The sequence below is a fragment of the Centroberyx gerrardi genome, chromosome 10, assembly GCF_048128805.1.
Source record: "Centroberyx gerrardi isolate f3 chromosome 10, fCenGer3.hap1.cur.20231027, whole genome shotgun sequence".
NCBI classification, from domain to species: Eukaryota; Metazoa; Chordata; class Actinopteri; order Beryciformes; family Berycidae; genus Centroberyx; species Centroberyx gerrardi.
In genome coordinates, this window is record NC_136006.1 from 25,491,365 (window position 1) to 25,516,231 (window position 24,867).

The 24,867-nt window shown below is 42.8% G+C and overlaps 1 protein-coding gene across 2 annotated transcripts in view; it reads right to left on the reverse strand.

Moving 5' to 3' along the window:
* LOC139918003 (ephrin type-A receptor 6-like) overlaps positions 1-24,867 on the reverse strand; it is a 172,629-nt gene that overhangs the window by 31,457 nt on the left and 116,305 nt on the right. The gene's annotated exons all lie outside the window — the stretch shown is intronic.

Sequence of the window (24,867 nt, forward strand, 5' to 3'; positions counted from 1 at the left end):
AAAATATATATTTCCAGGCCATGATTCACTATATCATGTACACACGAAATAGATCTTGTGCTATCGTTTTCATTAATTTGAGATCTTGTGCTATCGTTTTCATTAATTTGAGTACACAAGATATATATTGTTCCCTCCCCCTGTGTCTTGCTTGATTTGTGCCCTCATTGTCATTATTTTCTACATACAATTGAACATGTGCCCACAGTTAATAAAATGTGCACACGTTATAAAAGTGTGCCCTCGATTTAGCTCCTGCAGCAAGTTTCAAACTGATTTCACTCACTTGCAATAATTTGTTGAATTTAGTCTCATTTAATTAGTCTGATATGTTGTTGAATAAAGATATATTTAGTTGAATGAGGCTTGTGATAAGGTATAATGGACAGATTTGTTGATTACATTTTATTTCAGGTAGAAAGAAAAAACCTCATGAGTACTTACTCACAACGCTGCCATGGAAGAGATTATTATTAATAAAAAACAACTGACATATTGAAAGCTAATGGGCTCAACCATCATCAGTATGACTGGAGGGGTGTTACAGAGTTACAGGGTGTTACCACAAAATATTTTTTTTTCCTTACAGGACGGCCACTGCCAGGCTTTGCACATGGGAGATGGAAGGTTTGTTACATCACTGTGTTTCAGGTGCTTTTTGAATGTATATTTATTTTGTATGTGTGTAATTTGAATATGTAAGGAATTCCACTTTCTAATTGCCCTGTAAATAACAGCACATCTAAGCAGATTTGAGAACCAAGTATCCCGACAAGCAGTTTGATAAGGATGTGTATCTCATGCATAGTGTTTATCTATGGACATAGCCAGTGAAAAATGAAGCCATACAACAGTAACTCCAACAAGAAATGCATGAATGACAACAAGAGCGCGTACATTCCTGTAGATTGAGGCTTAAACAGGGAATAATTACACCCCCACGCTCACTTTCAATCATCTACCTGTAAATATCGGCTTCATTACATTCATGTCGTTGGAAGCAGCGTTCACACAGCTATTCCCTTTTCCCACAAGAGTGTCTGCGAGACGGCAGCGTATTTTAATTGAAAACACGTTGAGGTATATATCTTCTTTTCTTGGACTAAATTACATTAGCTTTGCCGTATGAGATTCTGCTGTGTAAATAATTGCACAGAACTCCCAAGAGAGGTCAGCAGATACGGCTGCCCTGAGAGTCATTATGGTATATTATATCATCTAATGTTAGCGTAAGAGCTGACTCATTTTGAGGATAGAAAATGTAGGCCTGCATTCCTCGTGTGTATTCAAAGTGAAAGGATTACGCTTTTTTTTTTGCAACCATTCATTTATAGTGGAGTAATTTGCCTGGGCAAGAGGTTTTAGGTAAAGGTTCACTCTCTGATTTCCTGAATCAAACCCAAAATTTGTTTACAAAACTGAATTGTAGTTGTTTGGACTGGGTCTGGAAGCTTGGGGTTTTTGGATAGGGGCTGGAAGTGTAGGGGTTTGAGGTTAGGGGTTTTGGGGTCGAGGGTTTTGGGTTTTGGGGACTGGCGGCTGAGGGTTTTAGCTTGTTAACCTGGCGGTGAGAGGCCCACTGCTACTAATCTGATTAGAGGAGCTTAAAGTGGACACCTCTGTCCCTCATCCCCGCCTGCTTCTGTCTGCTCATCCCCTCTTTTCCTCGCCACCTGCCTCTCTCTCACCGTCCGTTCTCCATCAGTCCGCTTTATCCCCTCTTATCCCCATACTTCTCCCTCCCCTGCTCTTTCCTTCCCAGAACCTCTCCAAATCTCCTTCCTCCTCTCTTGGTGAGACGGGTGAGGAAGCGGGTGGGAGGAGAGTGGGAGAGAGTGGGGTGGCAGTCGGCTAAAAGATTAGAGAAGCATATGTGTGGTCGCCTGTTTGAATCTCCATACTGTTTGGGAAAAAACTTGGCGGGGAAAGTGATTTGGATAACACGCTCTCACGTGTGAATTTGTATGTGACAGCAAAAAAGGGTGTTAATGAAGAAGAGCAAGCAAGCTCAGCAAATTCTCCCCGGGTAAATCAAGGTTGAGAAAAAGTGTTGGGCTAGAGAGAGGATACAATTGGGTAAAGAAGACATAAAGCTCAAGACAGAGGCTATCGTCCCAGAATGAAGAAATCACATTAAATGGGCTGGCAGGGAGGCACTGGAGCCAGAGAGTTTGGCCAGAAACTGTAAAAATGCTGGTTCCAGCGTTGGAGGGAACTATGGTTGTGAGAATGTCACTGGAAAGTAGCTGGAATTTATATGTTTTGGGCTTTCCAGATGGTTAAAATGTAAAAGCGCTGAATCCTTAAAGGAATAGTTCAGCCAAAAATGAAAAATCTGTCATTATCTGCTCACCCTCATGTCAGTTGAAACACTGGTGGGGTTTGTATGTTAATATAACACACACACACGTTTCTTTAGAGTTCCAAAAAGGGCAAAACAATGGGTGTTGAGTGTGTGTGTTTGTGTCTGTCTGTCTGTGTCTATGTGTTTGTAGGAAGGATATGCAAAAGACAAAACTCATATAGCACTGCGGTTCTATTCTATTTCTATTCTATTCTATTATTCTTAAGTGCGACTGATTAAGTGATTTTACACAATGCATTTGCAAACATGTTGGCTGTTACTCATGTGCTACAGTAACCCATGATGACTATGATTACAAATGACTACAAACATGCAGTTAATCAAGCAGCCAGTAACTCAGGTCAGTAATCTGAACTGGATCCGTCTCCGCAGCCAAAGCTCTGTGACCGATGAAACGGGGCTGGAGGGGTTAGACGCACAGCAGCCAGTACACAGCAACACTCACTTTGACATTAAATACATTTCAATGCTTGGTTTCTCCTTCATAATGGGCAACATAATAGCCTTTTAAATGGGAGTAGGCCTTCTAAAATGTTAGTGAAAATAGAACAACATAATATCATGCGTGATTGAAAACAGCTAATAATATTAGCATAATCAGCTCAAAGGGCAGGAAGTGTATGTGTGTGTGTGTGTGTGTGTGGGGGGGGGGGGGTTATGTGGATTTATGTATGTGCGTGCATGTTTTCCCCTCACAAAGAGAGTGCGGAGCAGCTGGAGCGCAAAATCAACCCTCGCCAGGCCAGCGGCACAATAACCCGACACTCCTGACATCTTATTAGGCGTTATTATTACATATTACATCTCATATGACCGTTTTACTCAGAGCGCGCTCATATCCTTTGCCTCCGCGGCCCTCGGTGGGAGAGGAGATTCATCTCGGGGGGCTTTTATCTGATAAATATAATCTAACGCTATGTAATGAGCCAATCTGTTGAAGCTGCTAAGTCGCTGGGTTCCCTGTGCTATGCGTGCCAGCTGGGTGTAGCGGCGGCGGCGGGGTGGCATGGTTTGCGAACCCAGTCACAGTGAGGTGGCTGGCATCTGCCGTTAGCATATTGGCCCCTGATAGGGAACAATAAACACAGCCTAAATGCAATCTCCCCCTGACTCACAGATTAAAATCAGCCTCCCACTGCAAGGCACTGCAAAACGCTCACTCACACAAGTTGTGCAAACAAACAAGCGAGCGCATTATGCAGGGAATACAAACGCACGCACACAAGAGGCGCACGCACGCGCAGGCGCACGCAGACGAGAGCTGACATGTGTAAAAACAACATATTTATTGGAGAAGCTAGACCATCTCCTGGCAGAAAATAATAGCCGGCAGAGATGCGGCGGCTCTGCCACGCACGTCAAAACAGAGCTCAGCACAGCACAACACACAGAGCCTTCCCTCCCTTAACAATCTTATGAAAGCCGCAATTGGTCTAATTGAGGCTTTTTAAATGCTTGGAAAATATTGACTCTAAACGGGACGGAGTATTATCTCAAAGCTAAAAACAACTATTTTCATTTTTAAGCAAGAGCATGCAGTCCAGAAGCATAAGTGCATCGCTCTTAATGATACAACAGAGAGGCTGAGCGGAGGGTCTCTGCTATGCTTATCCCTTTGATGGGACTTTTGTCACCCGATCATGCCAGGGTGCATTAACTGGATTCTAGACACGGGATAAATTGGATTTTCCTCGCATTGACTTCAGCTCTTCCTGGCAGGTTTATGAGGTGGTTAGACTCACATTGTGAATGGAATCTTAGATAATCTAGATGCAGTCTGGTTTTCTGCACACTGCAATGTCAGGAGATGGATAGGAGGAGGAGGAAAAGGCTTAAGGACTAGGATTGGACTTATATATTGGGCCAATATTGGTATTTTATTGAAAATCAGATATCGTCCACCTCTGATATGGATGGATGGATATGATGCACTTTGTTTGATTACATATTTATTGTAGAATTGATCAATACTACACTGGCTGACTATGAGAAGCCCTCAAACTGAACTGATTCTAATGAGACATTTGATGAGAGTCCATACAAGTATGCATGAATATGCCGTTATTATTATCACTATCCTGGGTTTCAGTGGAGAGTTTTAGTGTCCCACAGACTAAATACTGCTTCAGAGGCTTTTCCACCTTGCCATGAATAAAAGACTGAGGAAACACTGAATATTTTTGGGGAATTTCTGAACATATTTAAGCATAGAGCCATTGGAGACTCATAACAACCAAGTGCGGATGCAATGCGGTCTCATTAAAGGTCAGATCTGTATAGTTGGATCACAAAAGTCCCATTGAGATGACAAGCTTAACGGAGGCGGGGTTGAAACGCACGAGTCCGGTGGGTACAGCTTGTTTAATTCCAAAGGCAGGAGTACGAAACACGTCACCGTCTCCGGGCGCTGAGGAGATGCTTTCAGGACACACAGCAATCCTCTCCAATGATTCTTCTACGTGGGTTATTACAGCCGCGGCATGAAATCTGCCGGAGGACCTCGCTCTCTTTCTCCGAGCTACAGGAGCATCGGAAAGCCATTAGAAGCACCAGTCAATTACGATGCCCAATGGATAGATTTTCCAGTCAAGCGTGGTTAAGCTCAACGTAAACTAATGGGGAGTCTTTAAATGAGCTTGACCCGCATATGATTTTAATTAGCTTTCCTGCCCTAAAGGCTTCCATTAACTGTTTAAAAAAATCAATAGAGCCAGTATTGATGCTGCGCGAGAGCTTAAACGATGTCCTAACACTTCACTGATTCACTGCTGATAGAGAGATGGAGGGAGGGGGAGAGAGAGAGAGAGAGAGAGAGAGAGAGAGAGAGAGAGAGAGAGAGAGAGAGGGAGAGAGAGAGAGAAGCACGCATACACAATATGCATACTCTTGTTTACAACAAAGTCATATCAATATGCCTGTCTCCTTTCTAGGTGTCTGGTTGTTTCTCTTGCAGCCTTCCCATAATGGATACTGGTCTTTCAGATGCATCTTCATAGAGACACACTCTAAAAAGATTACCTTTTACTGGAACACACACACGCATGCACACACGTACTGTACGCACGCACGCACGCACACACATTCAATTCAATTCAGCACCATTCAGTTCAATTCAATTCCATTCAATACCCGCCTCCATTTGGTATGTGCTTGAGAAGCAATTCATAGTCGCTCTAGGGACCTGGGGGAATGAATGAATGAATTGAACTCATCTCCAACACCACCACTGGGACCTTAAGTAATCATGTGGACCAATGTCACATTCGTAGAGTCTCTGAATGTGCATGTGTATGTGTGTGTGAATGTATGCGTGTGTGTGTGTGTGTCCACAAAGGCTGCATTTACAAGTCCAGAGCCAAAACTAAAGTGACTTGGGGTCTTCTCTTGGGGGCTATCATTGCCCTTCATTAACGCTGGAGGTCATTCCCAGTGCATTGTGGGTCATCTGCTCGCTGCCATGGACTCGGAGCATAAACACTGATGCCATGGAGACATGACAGAGGTCAAATACCCCGTTGGATCTAAAGTCTTTACACCCTAATTATACCGACTTGATGTTAAACTCAACTCAATAAGTCACTGATCTGACTGGTTAAACTCAATCAAGCTGGGTTAAAGTGATATTGTTGCCCAATAAGCATTGACCTCTGCATTATTCCCCCAAGACACAGAGAAACCTACACCTCACTGTGTGTGTGTGTGTTTATATGTGTGTGTGGGCAGGTACCACATGTATCAGTTAGACTGATATATGGGGCCAATATTGGCCTTGGGTATAATGCAGTTTGATTGATTACATTTTTATTGTTTAATTGATCAATACTACACTGGTTGACTAACGGAAGCCTTTCAAGTAACAATGACATGAAAAATGACTTCTCAGCTAATTCCCCATATTATAACATACACCTAACAATAAATGGAAAATGTCATGTTGTAGTGGTTACTTCGTTGCGTACCAATAGGTGTATATAAACGTTCCAATCAATAACACCATCACAGATTTTTGATCAATCCCCCCCTTTGTCCCTCCCATCTTATAAAACCTGAAACTTCACAACTTTCAAACTGACATGAGTGGTGAAAACCCTGTTTCTTTTTCCTAAGACACCATGGTTGCATCCTGCGAGGCTGGAATTTATTCATTTTGAAGAATACGGAGTTTGTGACAGCTCAAGATATTGCACTTTTAAATTTTTTTTTTTTAAACTTTTGAACACTTTTGAACAGTCCTTCCCTGCGTTATGCCCCTCCCCAACATCCTCTTTCAAGCGGACATAGGTCGAATTACGAAAGCAATGCTGTTTCCTTGTGACTTGAACCTGAACTGATTCTAATGAGATATTCTGATCAGATTCGGTACACAGTACACAGGAATATATTTTATTATTATAATCATTTTTCAGCATGCATATGGTCAAATTTAAAGACATTGAATATTGGCACAAAATCAATCAAAGATCAATCCCGAAATATCTGTATTGGCCTTCAAAAACCCATCTTGGCACCCTAGCACCTATATATCAGTACATTAATGCACGTCTCTCCATCCATTCCACAGTGTACCTACAGTAGTTTCACATTCCCTCCTCCCATCCCCTTCAGCACAATCTCCATGTAAAGTGCCGCAATTTGCTGCCCAATCGTCTAGAGCAATCTCTCTCCCCACCGGGGCGATATGGGCTTCTTTTTTTCCAGAGGCATATTGTCGCAGTCTGTAGTCTCAGGAAGGAAAAATGGATGCGACCCCTATGACACTAAATAGCTGTCAACCGGATCTAAACTGGGACAGTTTCTTGCTCTCTCCCTCGGTACACCTGCAATTCCCCCCCTGCTGTGGTGGCTGTCTTTAGTATGACAGTGGAAAAAAGCTCCTTAGACTCCTTAGCCCCATCCAGATGGTGGCTACAACAGCCACCCGGACCATTTATCATGTGTATCTGCTGAGTACAGGGAGTTAACAGGTAATTAAAACCATCAGTCACGCAACAAAAGCAGCGATCGGGGAGGGAGAGTCGGAAAGAGAGCGGGAAAGAGACCTTTTTTAACGACTTCCGAGCTATTTCCACCCGCTTTTTGTGGGTTTGAGGTGTGGCGAGAGAGAAGGGAGAGTGAGAAACAAGAAATGGAGCACTCTCCCCTTCTTGTTTCTCCCTCTCCAAACAAGAAGGGCAAAGTGAGAAACAAGTAAAGCAAAAAAAAAAAATATTAAGGGAGACACAAATCAAAGAAACCCAGTGAGACCCAGTGAAGGTTTGACTTTTGATGGTCTTTGACTTTCCATTGTCTTTCCATTTTGAAAACAACAGCCAAGAAAAGCTCAATACGCTCTGTTAAAACCAGCTTACTTTCACACACACAATCAAATTTACAAAAAATTCAAAGTAAACCTATCACAGACGAGACAAATCAATAAACAATAAGCACAAACAGTCTGTCAAACAGTCCAACTGCCTCTCCAGCAGGAAACTAAGAGCACATAATGGCTCTGACTCCTATATAGGCGTATTCTGCTCTAAGGCATGCAGAAACCAACTCTTTATGGGTCTATGGGCCCAGATCCCATTACTTGTCTCCCCTTATGAGCCAATTTGGTCTCACCAAACCGAAAACTAATGCGGACAAAGAAGGAATGAAAGACAGAAGGAAAGAGAAAGAGAAAGAGAAAGAGAAAGAGAAAGAAAGAGGCGTCTTGTCTACTGTCATGTTGAAGTGGTGAGCGCGCTAGCCGGCCCGCCTGACACCCTGAGGTCCTGTCTTTAATAGGGTCCCAGCTTGCCGCTGATCCCTCTTGTTCCCACTTAATGGGGATGTGGAGAGGCAATGACGTGTGGGAAAGGCCAGTGAAACCGGCCCTATACTGGCCCACCACAATCAATACTCATTTGGCCTCCGCCTCCCTTTCCCCACAAGTAATTAATGAGAAGAACGGAAGTATCTGGCCGCTGACAGCTGATTTCCCTGCCTGTCCCGCTCCTCTAACACCCTGTCCTGTTCCCATGCTGCTAGTTAAGAGCTTTATTATGGCTGGGACCAGACATGCAGCATCGGACACTGACACAGATGCAGGTAACAGACGCAGAAATAGATGCACGTCAAATTCGCACACGCTTCAAGATAGCGCCCTCGAAAAGGATGTGTCATATTCAACAGTGTAGTTTGATGCTCTTCAATGCATCTTATGTCAATATTAGTGTTAGATTGATATAGCATTTTGCCCATATATGGGCCAATACTGGGATTTGATTAAAAAAAATCAAATGCATATTAGTCGAATCCTAGTTAGTGTGTGTTGTCCCAAACTAGACTCAGAGATGTGTTGAAAAGGACACATCCTTTTAGAGTGAAGAGCTGAGAAAGACAGAGGTATGTGGATGTAATCGTGTGCACTCAGTAATGCTGGGTTTGGTTCTGTTGTTCATTGGGGAGACACTATAAATTCAAGTACTGTTCTGCACCAAATCACTTGTGGAGAAAATGAGTGAAGGAAAAAGTCGGAGGAAAGGTAAAGGCCGTTTTGTGTTTTGGTGCTCCATAATGTCTGATTTCAGCAAGGGTAGAGACCTAATTATCTAACTGTCTCTTTTTCTTCCTTTCGCTTCCAAACACTTGATACTCTCTATTCCCTCCAATCTCCACTTGTCTTCCTCTCCTCTCCTCTCCTCTCCTTTCCTCTCCTCTCCTGTGTAAAGAAAGGAGTGGGGTGCCACTGCAGTGGAGGTAATGTATAAATAGCAGTCTACCTTCCTATAGGAGCCAGACTACAGGTACTGCAGCAGAACACACAGCAGGCAGAATGGCAATGTGCTGTTTGTTATGGAGCTCATCCCAAGCAGAGCCATCTATAAACAAATCTGCTGTCAAAGTCAACTTTTTTTGAAGTTAAAATAGCCCACACAATTTCTACAATGGTTTTTGAATGGGTCTCACAGGCCGAGGGGTCGTGGAACAAACCGGGAATAAAGAAGACAACATGCACTTTAAATTCAGAGACATAAAAACAAGGTGACAGTAAACATGCCATACCCCAAGAATGATGCAGTCTCCTTTTGGGCCAATCAGTAACAAGTTTAATGTGAAAAAGGTCAAAATGTCAAGTCTGTTGTGGAACAATAGAAATACTTTTTGTGGGGCTATTTGAGCTGTCTGCTAGTGTTTTGTTTTTGGAATTTGTGGTTCCCCATATTGGTTGACTACACAAGTGATGCAGTCACTCCTTGGGCCAATCAGTAAATAAATGAAAAAGCCTCATGGGGAAAACTGGTTTTCAAAAAAGTGAAAAATGGTTGAATATCCACTGTGGCGCACATTGATGGTCCTGGAGGCAAATTTGTAGAGCAGATTGCTGGACATGCACACCAGATGCTATGTCATTCAGACTCTGTTGTGCTGTGGGAGATATGATATTTTTTTACCTGTCTGACATATCACATGCGATGGATGGACAAACGAACAAACAAATAAATGAAAGAACATATGAACAACCAAACAAACAAAGGAATGATCCGTAGTCCCAACACAGTGTAACTGGGAGTTTTACACAAGGAGTTTTTTCAGTTTCAGTTTTTTCAGTTTAAGTTTTTTCAAGTTTTTCAGCAGTTAGCCATCTTGTGACAAGTAGTCAATGTATTTAATGTCTCTTATTTGAATATACACTTACAATGGAGTATAAACTGTAACTTTTAGTTGAGTGCCTCTTCAATGGCTGTTTGAACATAAAACGTCCTACAAGAGCTTTAAGTTAGACCTACTGTCATTATGAATGGTTTGATGGAGTGAGGCTGATGCTATTTCATTTAAATGAACTGAACCGACAAAAGGCATTGGCAACTGATTCATCTAACAGTCAAAAGACAATGGGACTCCATTCTGGGGAGGAAATTCAGCCCGAAGATTGAAGAGGGGGTGGAAGGGGAGTCGGGAGGGAGAAAACTTCAGAGAACATCCATCAGGATTGCAGAACAATGAATCCAATCACTCTGTATTAATGAGCCAACGCTTAAAATAGTTCCCGTTGTGAGGTGAAGTCAGGGGAAATGATCTTTGCAGGGGGGGGGAAGAAGCTTCCTGATAAAAGTCTGGGCATAAATCATTTTGTACAGTAGAAATAGCTAATCTCTTTTCCTTCAAACTCCCCACCTGCTCGGCACACTGCTGAATAGCGGTCCTGGGGAATAGCTATTCTTAACTCTGACTGGTGAATAGGTGACTTACTGTAAGTCTGGAGGGCTCGGAGGAGCTGGCCGAAGATATATGTGGCCACACACAACACTGGATGTGTGGTCATCTCAACAACGGCCCTCAAAACGTGAAGGAAGGAGCTGTAAAGGTCTTTCCAACATCCACTCACAAGTCAATCTCCACTTGGATTGTGTGAGTGTCCTTTGCAGCTCTTGTCAAGTAGACCTTGTGGTGACAGAGATGACAGCATGATTTTATATCTACTCTTAGCTTTCACAATTTTTTCTGAACCAATACAAGCACGGGTACCACCAATAGTGCCACTTGCGTCATCTAGTATTGGCCAAGGGCATCAAAATAACAAAATATAAAATAGGCCACATAACATTGTCTAGAGGGCGTAGCCTCTCCTCTCTAGCTGCTCTAGAGAACTTTGCACGTTGGCAGCTCCAAATGGCAGCAAGAGGTAACTGTTTGAAAGCTGTTTGAACTTCAATACCCAGAAATGTGACATCAAAAACTGCACACAGCACACTCATGTTTACCAGCCTAGCCGGTCTGTGATGTTTTATACCAAAGGAAACCAAAGGGACCAGAGAGGAAAAGTTCTAACGTTGGTGAGTCCAGCTTTCTCTGGACGGAGCGCTGCTCACTGCTGTTTAGGAAACAGTTTGTATTTCATTCTCATGTTTTGATTCATCACTTACTGTGTGGAGAAGATTTCCCACCAGTATCCATACTCAACTCCAGAATTTCATTTGGGCAAATATATCAATATGTGCTCTGTCTATGAACTTCTCAAATAGCAGCATTATTACTCTCACCAGAAAACTTTTATATTGCACCAAAGCACATGTCAACAGCTTCATTTGCCGATTACTTGGCCTGATCTCCCAGGAGTTATGAAAAGTAATGCACCTTAATTTTCTTTTTTTTTTTCTTTGTCCCTAAAGTTTGTGTTGGCTGTATGACTTTGTCCCTAGCCAATCCTGTCTGATGCTCCCCATATTAAGCAGGTGAATATGTGTAGGCTGTAACCTGCATACAAATAAACAGATGCAAGGCCAACAGAGGTACAGTTCTCGCTACCAGGCCCAGCTGTGCGAATTCACCCGTGTTTTCACCCCATCTTCCCTTCTTCAAGCCCTTTTCACCTCTCTCTCTCTCTCTCTCTCTCTCTCTCAGCGCATCTCTCTTACTCTTTCCCTTGCTAAACTTCACCCAAACCCCACTCTATCCAACCCATACCAGCCTCACATTGGTCGCAGACCTACTTTTGATCATCTGTCATCATCAGATGTAATAACTGGTCAAAATGTAATGCAATGTCCCTGTAAATAAGTTGCAATAAAAATGCTGGTTTATATAGGTTGTAACATTCCTTTTTAATTATTACAGTATCAGTCTGAAGATGTTATTACATTATCTGGCAATTTATATTAACAAGATTTATTATTTCAGTTTTGACCTAATTAGAGGAACATTTTATTACATTCTGACTAATTATTATCCTGCAGTTATTACATTATCATATTACCTTCAATACCCTCTCCTTCCTACCTAAATGCAGATATGCTCAACTTTTCAGACCCCTTGTATTTATGGGGCACCTAAAATATGACAATCACCTCTTGTATCTTGATTGTTTGTGTGTGTGTGTGTGTATGTGTGTGTGTGTGTGTGTGTGTGTGTGTGTGTGGTGGCAGCAGGTCATGGACACAGATAAAGGAGGGTGTTGGAGGGCAGAAAAAGTGCCAGGGGCAACAGATGCCCCGGGTCACAGTGTCCCATGGGAAGCCAGCTAAACAAACCTGCCAACAAACCCAGTGAAGCAAACACCTGCTTACAGCTTATTACAGATGCACACACGTCTACACACGTCTACACACGTCTACACACACACACACACACACACACACACACACACACACACACACACACACACACACACTAAATGCTGTTTCAGAGGCTTTTGCCACCCTGACAAGAATAAAACTCCGGGGGAAAAGAACTGAATATTTCGAATCTTCTGGCATCAAAACGGTCAAATTTAAAGACATTGAATGTTGGTACAAAATATCAGCTATCGTCAGCTTCAATCCAGAAATATTGGTATCAATATCAGCCTTCAAAATTCATATCGGTCGAACCGTCTCTGTATGAGTAAATGAGTGCATGTCTCTCCATCCATTCCACAGTGTAACTATAGTAGTCTCACATCCCTTTCTCCCATCTCCTTCAGTACAATCCTGATGTAAAGTGCTGCAATTTGCTGCCCGATCGCCGAGAGCAATCTCTCTCCCCAAAATATCAGCTATCAGCAATCCAAAAAAAATATCAGTACTGGCCTTAAACAACAAAACATATCAGTCGAACCCTAGTGTTAGCCTACTTAAAACAACCGTCAGACTTGGCCCCTTTTATTTATTTTTATTTGTCTTTTTATTTCCCATGCTAAGATTACGAGGCTGAATTTACAACACGGAGCCCTTGCATCCATGGTTTTTGGAAGGTAGGACAGAAATATGTGCCATTACAGTGTGATAGAGCGCCGTTTCATAGCCGAACAACTGCGAGACGAGGGCGAGAGGAGAGCAGGGAGATTGAAAGCGCTCCACACATAAACTTAGATGATAGGTAGGCGAGACATTCTATCAGCAGACCAAAACACTGTTCCTCAAAGTAAATTTGGTGTGTGTATGTGTGTGTGTGTGTGTGTGTGTGTGTGCTGGTGGTAAATAAGCCTGGGAGAGAGAAGGCATATGGGAAATACTGAAGACATCCTTCTTACGCTCTCCCTCTGTCTCTTCATCTCTATCTCTATTTCTCCTCCACCTACTACTTCCCTCCCTCTGACAACTCTCTTTCTTTATCTCTTTCCTCTTGTCTCTCCCTTGCTGTGCCTCTCTTTCTTTCTTCCTCCCTTTCTTTCTCTTCGCAGTGCTGACGGCGGAGGCTGGGTTGTGATCCAATCACAGGCTGGCTGCAGCAATCACAGTCTGCTGATTGGTTTTATAATCCTCACTCAGGATCTCAGATGGGAGAGAATCAGCTGGCCAAGCAGCAATGCTCTGAGAGCTGTCATACTGATGCACACACACACGTGCGCACACACACACACACACACAGACACACACACACACACACACACACAGGATTTTTCCTTTTCTCTCTGCATCTCTATCACACTTCTTGACTTCACATCATTGCTTTCATTCTTCTTTCTCTACAAACGCTCTATGAACTGGTGTGTGTGTGTGTTTGTGTGCACATGTGTGTGTATGTGCATATGTGTGTGTGGAGAGGGGAGTGAGTGAAAGAGAAAGAGAGATTCACTCAGCTCGAGTTCTGTAGGTGAAATGAACTCTGATGTTCAAAGTCTTGTGTGTGAGTCTGCGTGTGTGTGTGTGTGTGTGTGTGTGTGTGTGTGTAGGTGTGCGCATACCTATGTGCATACACATGTGCATGAACATATATAGTTTATCATTTCAGAATGTGATGCAAGACTATCTTGGTGCAGTAACACTTCACCAGGGCAATACAGAGCAGGTGGAAGCAAAATACAGATGACAGCATAGTGCTATTTCACACATGCCAAAACACACACACACACACACACACACCTACACACACACACACACACACACACACACCAGCCCAAACTCCCACCTCAATAAGCTGTGATTTAACTCTCATATTTAAACATCCGGAGAAGAACAAGTCATTTCCAAGGCACAATATCGTGGCTAAATCCCACAATACTCAATCACAGGTAACAGTGGAGGTCTGATTTGCCTTGTGGCATGGATTTCCCATGACAAGCGGATAACCACATGAAAAGCCTGAAAATGTAATTAGTTAATACACACAGGTGCTGGGCATGATAAACGCAGTAACTCACACATACATGCACATATAAGAGTAGATGCACAAATGCACCTACAGACTTGTATGGAATGAATCCACATGCATTTCCCTGTTCTCACGACAACCAGCTGGTGATGTTTGGTTGTTTAGTTTAAATCCCCCACAATCTTTTGTTTCTATTGCATGTACTAATCAGTCTGTACCAGACTGAGATTATTTTGCCATAACGAGGCTGTGTCCTGCATCCTACAACCTATGTCCTGGGTCTTGTGTCCCGCATCCTATATCCTGTGTCCTACATCCTGTGTCCTACATCCTGTGTCCTACATCCTGTGTCCTGGGGTAGGCAACCCGTTCAGCTATGAGTAATTCAAATGGTCTGAGAGAAGATCAGGCCTCTGTGATCGCCCCTGCCTCTGCTTTCAGGCTCTTCAAAATCTCACCGCACCCGGTAGGCCTGAACCAATCAGGTGAGCTCTCTGCGAGGAGGCGTAGCTACCAGAGTTTGGTGCCGGTCCACGTGTCCTGGAAGATTTCAATGTCCCGGACAAATGGGAGAAATTCCGGTCAAATATGTGACGCGTTCTATCATTTTCAGTCGGAAGTCGCAACGGCGCATTTGTGGATAAAACGTGATTTTATGAGAAAAGATTGATTTATGGCTGTTTTGGGGTTTCATCAGATTTTAATAAAATAAAGCCTTGGCTTTCATTCTGTGTAAAGATTATTGTGAAATTCAAATGCTAAATATAGTTTTGAAGCTTATAAAGGTAGGGTGACAAGCAGAACTACTAGCTTAGTTTGTCAACAAAGCTCGCATTCCTCATGTTGCCAGAAATACTTGGAAATGTTATAATGCTGTAGGACTTAAAACGCTGTTTATAAAGTTTGTCAGGGTTGTATTGTGGAGTTTTGTTATTGGTTTGTTATTTTGGACTAGTTTCATTGATCATTGGGCTGTTTATGGGTTGGGTTTAATTGGCACTGGGAGGGTTTTGTCGCTAAGAACCTGGCAACACTTCTCCCCGTCCCTCTCTCCCCTTACTATGTGTCCCTTAAAATTATGAATGAACATCTGCATAGTAACAGGTTGACCATCATTGTTTCATCCGCGGGAAAATGTAGATGTCAGGCATCTCAACCTGTGTGTGTGTGTGTGTGTGTGTGTGTGTGAGAGAGAGAGAGAGCGAGAGAGAGAGAGAGAGACAGAGAGAGATTGAACTGAATTGATATTATTAAAAGACACAGAAATGAATTCCTGTGAGGCAGAAATTGCTAAATTACTAAACTCAATTTCTGTAAGAGGAGCAGCGACTGACGCGCAATGGACTGATATAATATCAGACTACTTTTTAACTCCGGTGCCGGTGGATGCGCGACCTGTCGAGAGTGACACCAGTGCGTCTTCCTCAGAGTCGGACAGTCCACACACCAACAATACGAGTCCTGAGGCTACAGGCGGAGAGACTGAAGATGAGGAGGAAGATATTTCGCTTATGGCAGACCCGCGGCTGCGGCTCTCCAGTCTGTAGAAGGTGCCTATGTAAGCGAAGATTGTGGCCACAAAATCCAAAAGGCCTGCGACTATAGGTGCCACTGTAAGAGAGAGATCCCAGTCATTTTTTTAATAGAAGGATATGTGGAAATTTAATTTTAGCCTATTTTAATACAATTCAAATTGTGCTTAGAGGGAATTATTTTCACCGGACATTATGACCGGAGAGATTTAAATATGTCGGACTTCAACAGATTTTCCCGGTAAAAAACTGGTAATTACCGGATAACGGAAACTCTGGTAGCTACTGCCTGTCAATCACGCACGCACATTAAAGCAATAAGCCCCAAGAGGCCGTGGTTTACAGTGATTTTAGAACAGCTAAGGGGCGTTGTTAGGCACGACGCGGACCGGAACTATCCATTTTATAAACTTCAGTCTAGCCTATGGCAAGCCAAATGGGTCAAAATGTGTATTGCCATACTGCCTGCCCTGCAAACTGCAGAGAGAAAACTAATATATCAACAGAAGAGATGAGGTGAAACAGCCATAATCCAAACTGAATACTGGGACTGGAATAAACTTGTTGTGTAAGGAAGCCAGTTATTTTCCCCACGGCACAAGACCTGTTCATCAGGAAGGAGCCACATTCAGGTCAGTCAACCGGTGTTAGGTAGCCTACTGTAGCTGTGGCCTTGCAACTGTGGTAGCTAATCTATGTGTGACAAGTACCGAGCTAGCGGAGCTGGGGAAACAGTGCCTGGAAACAGCAGCTGGGAGGCTGTGAAAGGCTTACAGAGGGACGGAAAAGGAGGGAGAAAAAGAGGGAGCATTTAGGTGACGAGAGGAAGTGTAGAGGACAACTTCCCTTGCACAAACCTCACAGCCTGGTTTACCTAGCCAGAGAGCACAGAGAGGTTTGTGACTGTCTCTGATTGTGAGAAAATATGCGCAAATTTTGTCCCCATTCTTGTCTGTATTTGCAATTGTCTGTCTGTATATGTGTGTGTATATAGTAAGTGTACATACTGTATATCCTTATGTATATTTGTGTTATTTGTGCCTGAATGAATGCTTGCTGCATATGCCTGTCTCTGTCTGTATGTGTGTGTGTGTGTGTGTGTGTGTTTGTGTATGTGCATATATAGGACCACAAAATAATTGAATCCCTAACCTTGGCAGTGCATTGCTCTACTCATTGAGCTACACAGTAAATCTTCCTTCTGTCTATGTGTGTGTGTGTGTCTCAGGAGTTAATGCCTATGCCTATGTCTGTCTGAATGTGCCTGTACAGTATTTGTATATCTGTGCATGAGTGTGTATGCCTGTGTGTGTGTGTGAGTTTGTATGTGAGCCTTTAAGTCCACAAGTCCACGTTGAGGAGTGCTTGCCTCTCTCCTTACATGCTCTCTCCTCAGCATATTGAGAATGGCCTCAAGTGCTGCTTCCTCCTGCCAAAACAACAGCCAAGGAAATGAGAAAAGATGCATAATTTCTCTGTACGCACACGCAGGTTACGCCAATATATCAGGCTAATATTGTCCTTTTATTAAAAATCAGATCTTGTTCCATCAGTGTCGTCCGCCTCTGATATGATGGATATGATACAGTTTCTTTGCATACATATCTATTGGAGAATTGATCAATACCACGCTGGTTGTCTATCTTGATTTGATTCTAATGAGATATTTTGATCAGATTTCACACAAATATGCATGTGCAGATTTTTTTATTATTAGAATTATTATTAACATTCTCCTGGGTTTTAATGGAGTTCTAGTGTCCCATGGTCTGAAAGCTGTTACAGAGGCTTTTCCACTCTCACAGGTGTGGTGGAAACACTTTATACTTTTTTGACATGAAAATGGTCAAATGTAAAGATATTGAATATCGGCACAAAAAAATCGACTATTGGCAGCTTCATTCCAAGAATACCGGTATCAGTACATATCTGTCAAACTGTACATAAGTTCAGCATGCGATCCAACATAGATCTAGATATGAATTACTTTCACAACAAGCTATCCGTTTTATGCATGTTTTATAGAGCAGTTTCCATTTCATATCTCTGTTTCATTTTGTGTTGCTGGTGTTTCCCACATTTGAGCCCATTCATTCTTCATCTCCAACAGCATCACCAAACCTCAATTTGCAAAATATTGGTATTGATATTGGCCTAAAAAAACCTATTGGTCGAACCCTCATACGCCTTGCCTTCTATTGAAATCTTTGCAAACTTGAGTCAGTCTCATCACCTTCCAAAATGCCAAATTGTAATGAAAAGTTACACATTTGGATATAATGTTCAATAGCTGCCCGTGTTCAATTGTCAGTAGTTTAAGAATTACACGCAAACACACACTCACACATACTGAAAGATAACTGGCAGACAAAAAGACATCCACACACCACAAACTCAGTCTCTTTCTCCTTCTCTCTCTCTCACACACCCACGCATGCACACACACACACAAACTCTCACACACACACACAAAATGTATTTAGCTTGCACTCTTGTTTGAGACAGCAGAGGCAGGGGGAAGAAACAGAGGGATTGAGAGAGGGATCATGTATGTAGCTGTAAATAGAAGCCCAAATCCCACCCAGCTGTCACAGGCGCGCGCACACACACACACAGACACATGCACGCACATACACACACACACATCTGGTCCCACAGGTACGCCTTTGGCTCAGTGTGTGGATTCATCGGGGTGAAACCAAACCATGGGGAGCATCATTCATTCCAGGCCTGGAGGGAAAGAGAGACTGCAAGCCACAATACTTCTCTCTCGCTAACACACACGCACACACACACACACACACTCACACACACTGTCCCCCGCGAGGTCAGCAGGATAAGTTGGTTTGAGGAAGGCATGTACCCTTCACTTCCTGTCAATGACAACATGGGCTGGTAGCCGCTACGCACCACTGAACCCCAATCACTCTCTCTCTCTTTCTCTCTCTCTCTTTCTGTCTGTATCTCTCTATCCCAACTTCCTCCCATCCTATCCACTCCTCTCTCCTTTCTCCTCCTCTTCCTTTCTATCCCCACCTCCCCCGAAATCTTCCTCTTCTTCTTCTAAGATGAAACTTCAATGATCCCGGTGGGGAAATTGGTTTGTTGCAGCGGCAAATATACAGTCGTAATAATAATAGGATGCAGCAAAGAATAATTTAGTGTGAATATGGGGAGGGGGAGGGAGGGTATTAAATATAACACAAGCGAAAAATAAAAAAACTAATTCAAACAAACTCTCTCTCTCTTTCTCTCTCTCTCTATCCCATCCTATTTCCAACTCACTATACCTCTTTATCTCTGTTCCGCTTCCTCCATTCTTCACTCACTCTCTGCTGATGTTAGAGCAATATACTGGGCTAATATACCAGGCTAATATATTCCTTTTATTAAACACTGGATATCACCCAGTCAGTGTCGTCCATCTCCAATATGATGTTTGATTATATATTCATTGTAGGATTGATCAGTATGACACTGGTTGTCTATGGGAAGCCCTTAAACTGAAATGACTATAATGCTGCATTTTGATTGAATTCTACACATTATTATTATAAATTATAATTATTAGTGTGCTTGCCGTAGGCAGAGCACACTCTATTTATCTCACATACTTATTATTATTTTTCCGCCAAAAAGTTTGGCACGCTACTTCTCCTACAGTTTTTACAGTACATACACATGTGAGACATCAAAACGTGCGGCTCATTGAGGAATCGTGTGCTATTACTTTTCTAAGAGATCCCTCATAAGCTCTTTGAGATATTAATGATTAAATGCCATTAATGCGTTTAGGGTCCTTGGAAAGCTGGGAATGTGTAGTTTCGTTCGATACCAAACATGTTGTTGTGGAGTGATGAGAAAAGTTTCCCAGTGCCTTTGAACGCAACTGGCTCTGTTTACTGAGTCTAGTCTGTCAAAATGCTAACAATTGCAATGCTGCACCGCTTAGCAAAGCTAGTGAACGCCAAGTCTAAGGGCAGCGGCATTGCAAGGGCGGCAAGCACACTTAAATTTTCTTTAGAAAATTTAGCCTTTTCTAGTTATCTTGCATACTTCTTCTTCTTATTATTTTTCCGCCAAAAAGTTTGGCACGCTACTCCTACAGTTTTTACAGTACATACACATGAGACATCAAAACGTGCGGCTCATTGAGGAATCGTGTGCTATTACTTTTCTAAGAGATCCCTCATAAGCTCTTTGAGATATTAATGATTAAATGCCAATTTTGCCATTTTAGACGCAATACACACCCATTGTAAAATAATGAGAACCATGTGGACTCAATCACAGGATCACAGAGCCAGAAATTTAAGTTTCGTTTTGTCCGCCATCTTGTTTCTCCGCTGAGATCAGGAGGCTCCACACAGTAGCTGAAGCTAACTGAAGCTAAGGTAGATTCAGATCAGTATGGATGTATTTGGACTTTTATTCTGTATATTAAAAGTCTACTGCGGAGTTTTTTACCGGCTGGCTTGATGCATTTGGGACAGAGGGACCGCTTACCGGCTGGCTTGATGCATTTGGGACAGAGGGAATCGCGCCGCGGAGATCGGGAGGTATGTTAGCACACAGTAGCTTAAGCTAACTGAAGCTAAGGTAGAATCAGATCAGTATGGATGTATTTGGCCTATTATTCTGTATATTAAAAGTCTAGTGCAGAGTTTTTTACTGGCTGGCTTGATGCATTTGGGACAGAGGGGCCGCTTACCGGCTGGCTTGATGCATTCGGGACAGAGGGACCGCGCCGCGGAGATCGGGAGGTACGTTAGCACACAGTAGCTGAAGCTAACTGAAGCTAAGGTACACACACAGAGTATGGTGGTTTCGGTGCGTCGGCCGACGCTTAACGGAGCTTTCTCGGGCACACGGTGCCACTCAGTGCCGATAGCTGGGCGCCGATTTGTCCCCGGTGATCCGGCCGACATTTCGGCGCGGGTCGCGACGCCAATGCGTCACCGGGTGTCCGCCGAACGGAGTTTTTTACTGGCTTGATGTACTTGGGACAGAGGGATCGTGGTAAGTCAAAACAAACACACGCAATCTATACATTTAACGTTATTGCTGTTATTGCCCCTGGTGTGTAGCCCTATATTTTTCCATTTCAATTTTTATTTAGGCTACAAGAGCTTACTAGGCTATAAAAATGAAATGGTCGAGCTCATTCATGTCAGTGCTTCGACACAGCCAGCAGATGGCGACAGAGACCATGAGTTCCCCACATGGGCTTTCTGTCAGCCTCGGCTGCCGTCTTTGTGGTGCGTTTAAGGTCCTTGGAAAGCTGGGAATCTGTAGTTTCGTTCGATACCAAACATGTTGTTGTGGAGTGATGAGAAAAGTATCCCAGTGCTTGGTATTGGTTTACGGATTTGCTATGCTACTAAATGCTAACAATTGCAATGCTTCACCGCTTAGCAAAACTAGTGAACGCCAAGTCTAAGGGCAGGGGCATTGCAAGGGCGGCAAGCACACTTAAATTTTCTTTAGAAAATTTAGCCTTTTCTAGTTATTATTATTATTACTAGTAGTAGTAGTAGTATTACCCAGGTCCTTTTAATGTCCCATGGTATAATGCTGTTTTGGAGGTTTTGGGATTTTATGTATTTTTATATTTTTTGAAGATATTGCATATTGGCATAAAATATTGTCAATTGGCAGCTTCATTCTAAAAATATTGGTATCGGCCTTCAAAAACCCGTATTGGTCAAATTCTACTCTTTACAGCTCACCCATCTCTTCTCTCTCTCTTCCTTCCTTTCTGTGCTCGGGTCACCCAAGGGACCATCATCCTCTCCCTCTCTCTCTCTTTCTCTCTGTCTCTCTCTCCTCTCAACTGATCACCCGTCTCCCCCCCCCCTCACATCCCTCTGTCCCTTGGCTGTCTGAGGATAAAACCCCAAGCATAAAGTCTGGTCCAAGTTTAGCTTCCCAGTCCAGGCCTGTCAGGGTGAGAGTTGGGGTGTTTTTAACAGCTTGTTTAACAGACAGCTGGCTTGGACACAATACATCTCTGGGCATCTTCAAACCTATAGTCTATTTGCTTTCGTCTGAATCTGGGCCACAATAAAACTTGTCCTTAGCCCATAATTCACAGTGTATTTAACCCACAATCTGCTTCCTGTAGTTGGGTTGGGTCACGGTCTGATCACTTTGTCTGGAAACAGAAAAAAAAAGAAGAAAAACCTTCCTCTCAACAAGGCCTCGGTCTGACTGCTGTGTTCTCATATGAACCAACTAAGTGAACTAAGGCAAAAACCACGGCAAACATTAAATACACTCATATCAGCAAATACAGCCAACTAAATTGCACAATAAAGTGGAGTACAAATGAAGTGAAAATGACCAACTTTTCGTAGAATTGTTGGTGGAGATTGGTTTACACCGTGCAGGTGAGGTGTGGAATCCCCCATCAAATAAGTTGTGTTGAATTCAATTAGAGGTTAGTGATTTGTTCCCTAGTGTAGCTTTATTTTTCATTTGTTTTAGTAGAGAGTACTAGAGATTGACAGGAAGACATGGCTGTTGATGGGATCGAACCTGAGACCTGCTGGCTTCTATTATCACTATGTTACTATGAGGATAAGAGACAGACAGGTGTTAGTCTGTGGAGATCTACTGCCAATGAGGTGAGGGTGAAGACAATGTGTGTGTGTGTGTGTGTGTGCATGCAAATTTATGTAGAAATGCATCTGTGTGTGTGCATGAGCATGTATGTGTGTATGTATGTATGCATATGCCTGAATATACACATGCATCTGTGAGCAGTGTGTGTGAGTGTGTGTGTGCGAGAGTGTGTGTGAGTTATGTCCGACATTTGCAGAGGCAGTCATCCATCTGTGGTATTGAGACTCTTTCAGTGGATACACACTCACACACACACACACAGACACACACACACACACACACACGGTCTGTCTGTCTATACACACAGTGAGTGATGTTGGAGAGGTTAGGGCCATAATCCTGGCTACAGCAAGTAGCGAATAGCCTGATAGATGGGCATTCAACACACACACGCATACACACACACACACACACACACACACACTAACTGATAGATGTGCTTTCTTCGTGAGCCTCAGTGAAATCTATTCAGACACCAGGCAGTCAGCAAGCTCAGCAATGGCACTAGTCTGTTTAAATCTGCTGTTTACATGCGTGTGTGTGTGTGTGTGTGTGTGTGTGTGTGTGTCGCTAAAGGATCTATTGCTGGTCTAATGTGTTAATAGCGTGAGCATCAATAATGCATAAGGTCTCTAAATGAAAATACACACACACACACACACACACACAGGCAGAAATGTGTGTACCCCCACACAGGTCTAAGGGTCACAGCGCTCTATAGAAGTGTGTTCACAAACCAAACTGCCTTAAATAGACTGCCGAGGAAAGCTTTGGCTGAGTTTCTATCTCTTTCCTCTGTGTATGTTTTTTTCTTCTTTTCATCATTGACTCCTCGACCTCTGCTCGGGGAGGTTCACTAAAATCCCTCTGGGCTTTCTTCTTCTGCTTCTCCCACACATCCCCCCTGCCACCCCCCCCCCCCCCCCCCCCCCCCCCGCCTCTCTTTTTTTCAGTTTCCGTAATTGATTTTGTGCTGAATAAACTAGACCAAACTAAAATCGGCTCTCAACTTTCTGTCTCGTTTTACTTTAGTTTCTGAAGACCTTCAGCACTGGCCTTCCTTACGTCTGACTGGACATTTTACAAAGCTACCTTCAATGGGAGTATTGCTGTGTGTGTGTGTGTGTATGTGTGTGTGTACGTGTGTGTGCACGTGTTAGACAAGAGACCTATTTCTAAGTCTAAGATGAGAACTTTTTCACCTATAGTGGGTCTCTGTGTCCTGGGATGCAGTGGAGGGTAAACACACCTAAACCCACTTTATCCACTTTTCTATTTATGGATTAGAGTTTATATGAGAAACATTCATATTGCACACTATAGTAAGTAACTTAGGTAAGTTATACAAGGAAAACATGAAACGGTGGTTCAAAACCGTCAGCTCAAATGAAGTTGTTGCCTTCACAACTGCTGTAATCATTTTATATCAAACGTGCGCAACAGTGTGAATCACTGTAGCGACTCAGTGTCTGTGTTTGATATTAAAATTATTGTGATTTATTTCAATATCTTTCCAGAAACCCGAGTTCTGGTGGAAGCTCGGAGCTCAATGTTTTGTCCGCTGAATATAACCCAAATTTAGGAAACCAATCAGTTTGACTTGTTTCCAAGGCAACGTAACCCAACTGCCCCGAGCCTGACAATATGAGAGGGATGCACCAACCAACACACACCACCTGGAAATGTAAGGAAAATGCAAATTGATCCAGTCTAAATCTCCCTCTGCATTGCAATATCATATACCCCCTCTCTCTTTCTCTCATATATAAGTCAATAACTGGATAGCCTTGCATTTCCATTCTGAACTGAGCAGATAGAAAGTAGATTAACAGCTATGTGTGTGTGTGTGTATGTGTGAGTGTGTACCCATGCACATCAGTGCATAGCCCAAAAGGTGCTAGTCTTTTCATGGGAAAAAGTATCATTGAACTGCACAAAAAGTGTTCAGAGAGATAGTGAATTTAAAGAAACAGAGGTCAAAAGTTTGAGCTTCATCTTATCTGCCTACTTCTAAAATTCACAGTGATGTGGCATGAAAAGTAAAAAAAAAAGGGGCAATATTCATAAAGCCTCTTAAAGAAGTGGGATAGGTCTGTGAACAGTTTTCTTTTTGATATAGAATAAGGAATATCACCAAGGAGTCAATGTAAAAATAGATCAGATATTCTACTTTGAGATTCTCTGTGAAAACAGGCCCAGTGTTTTAAACATACAGTATATTCTACAAGAAGGAATCATATGATTTACTTTCAATTATATCACCTTGGCAGAGCTATAGTGAAAAAGTAGTTGACTAATCTAGTAGGCTATATA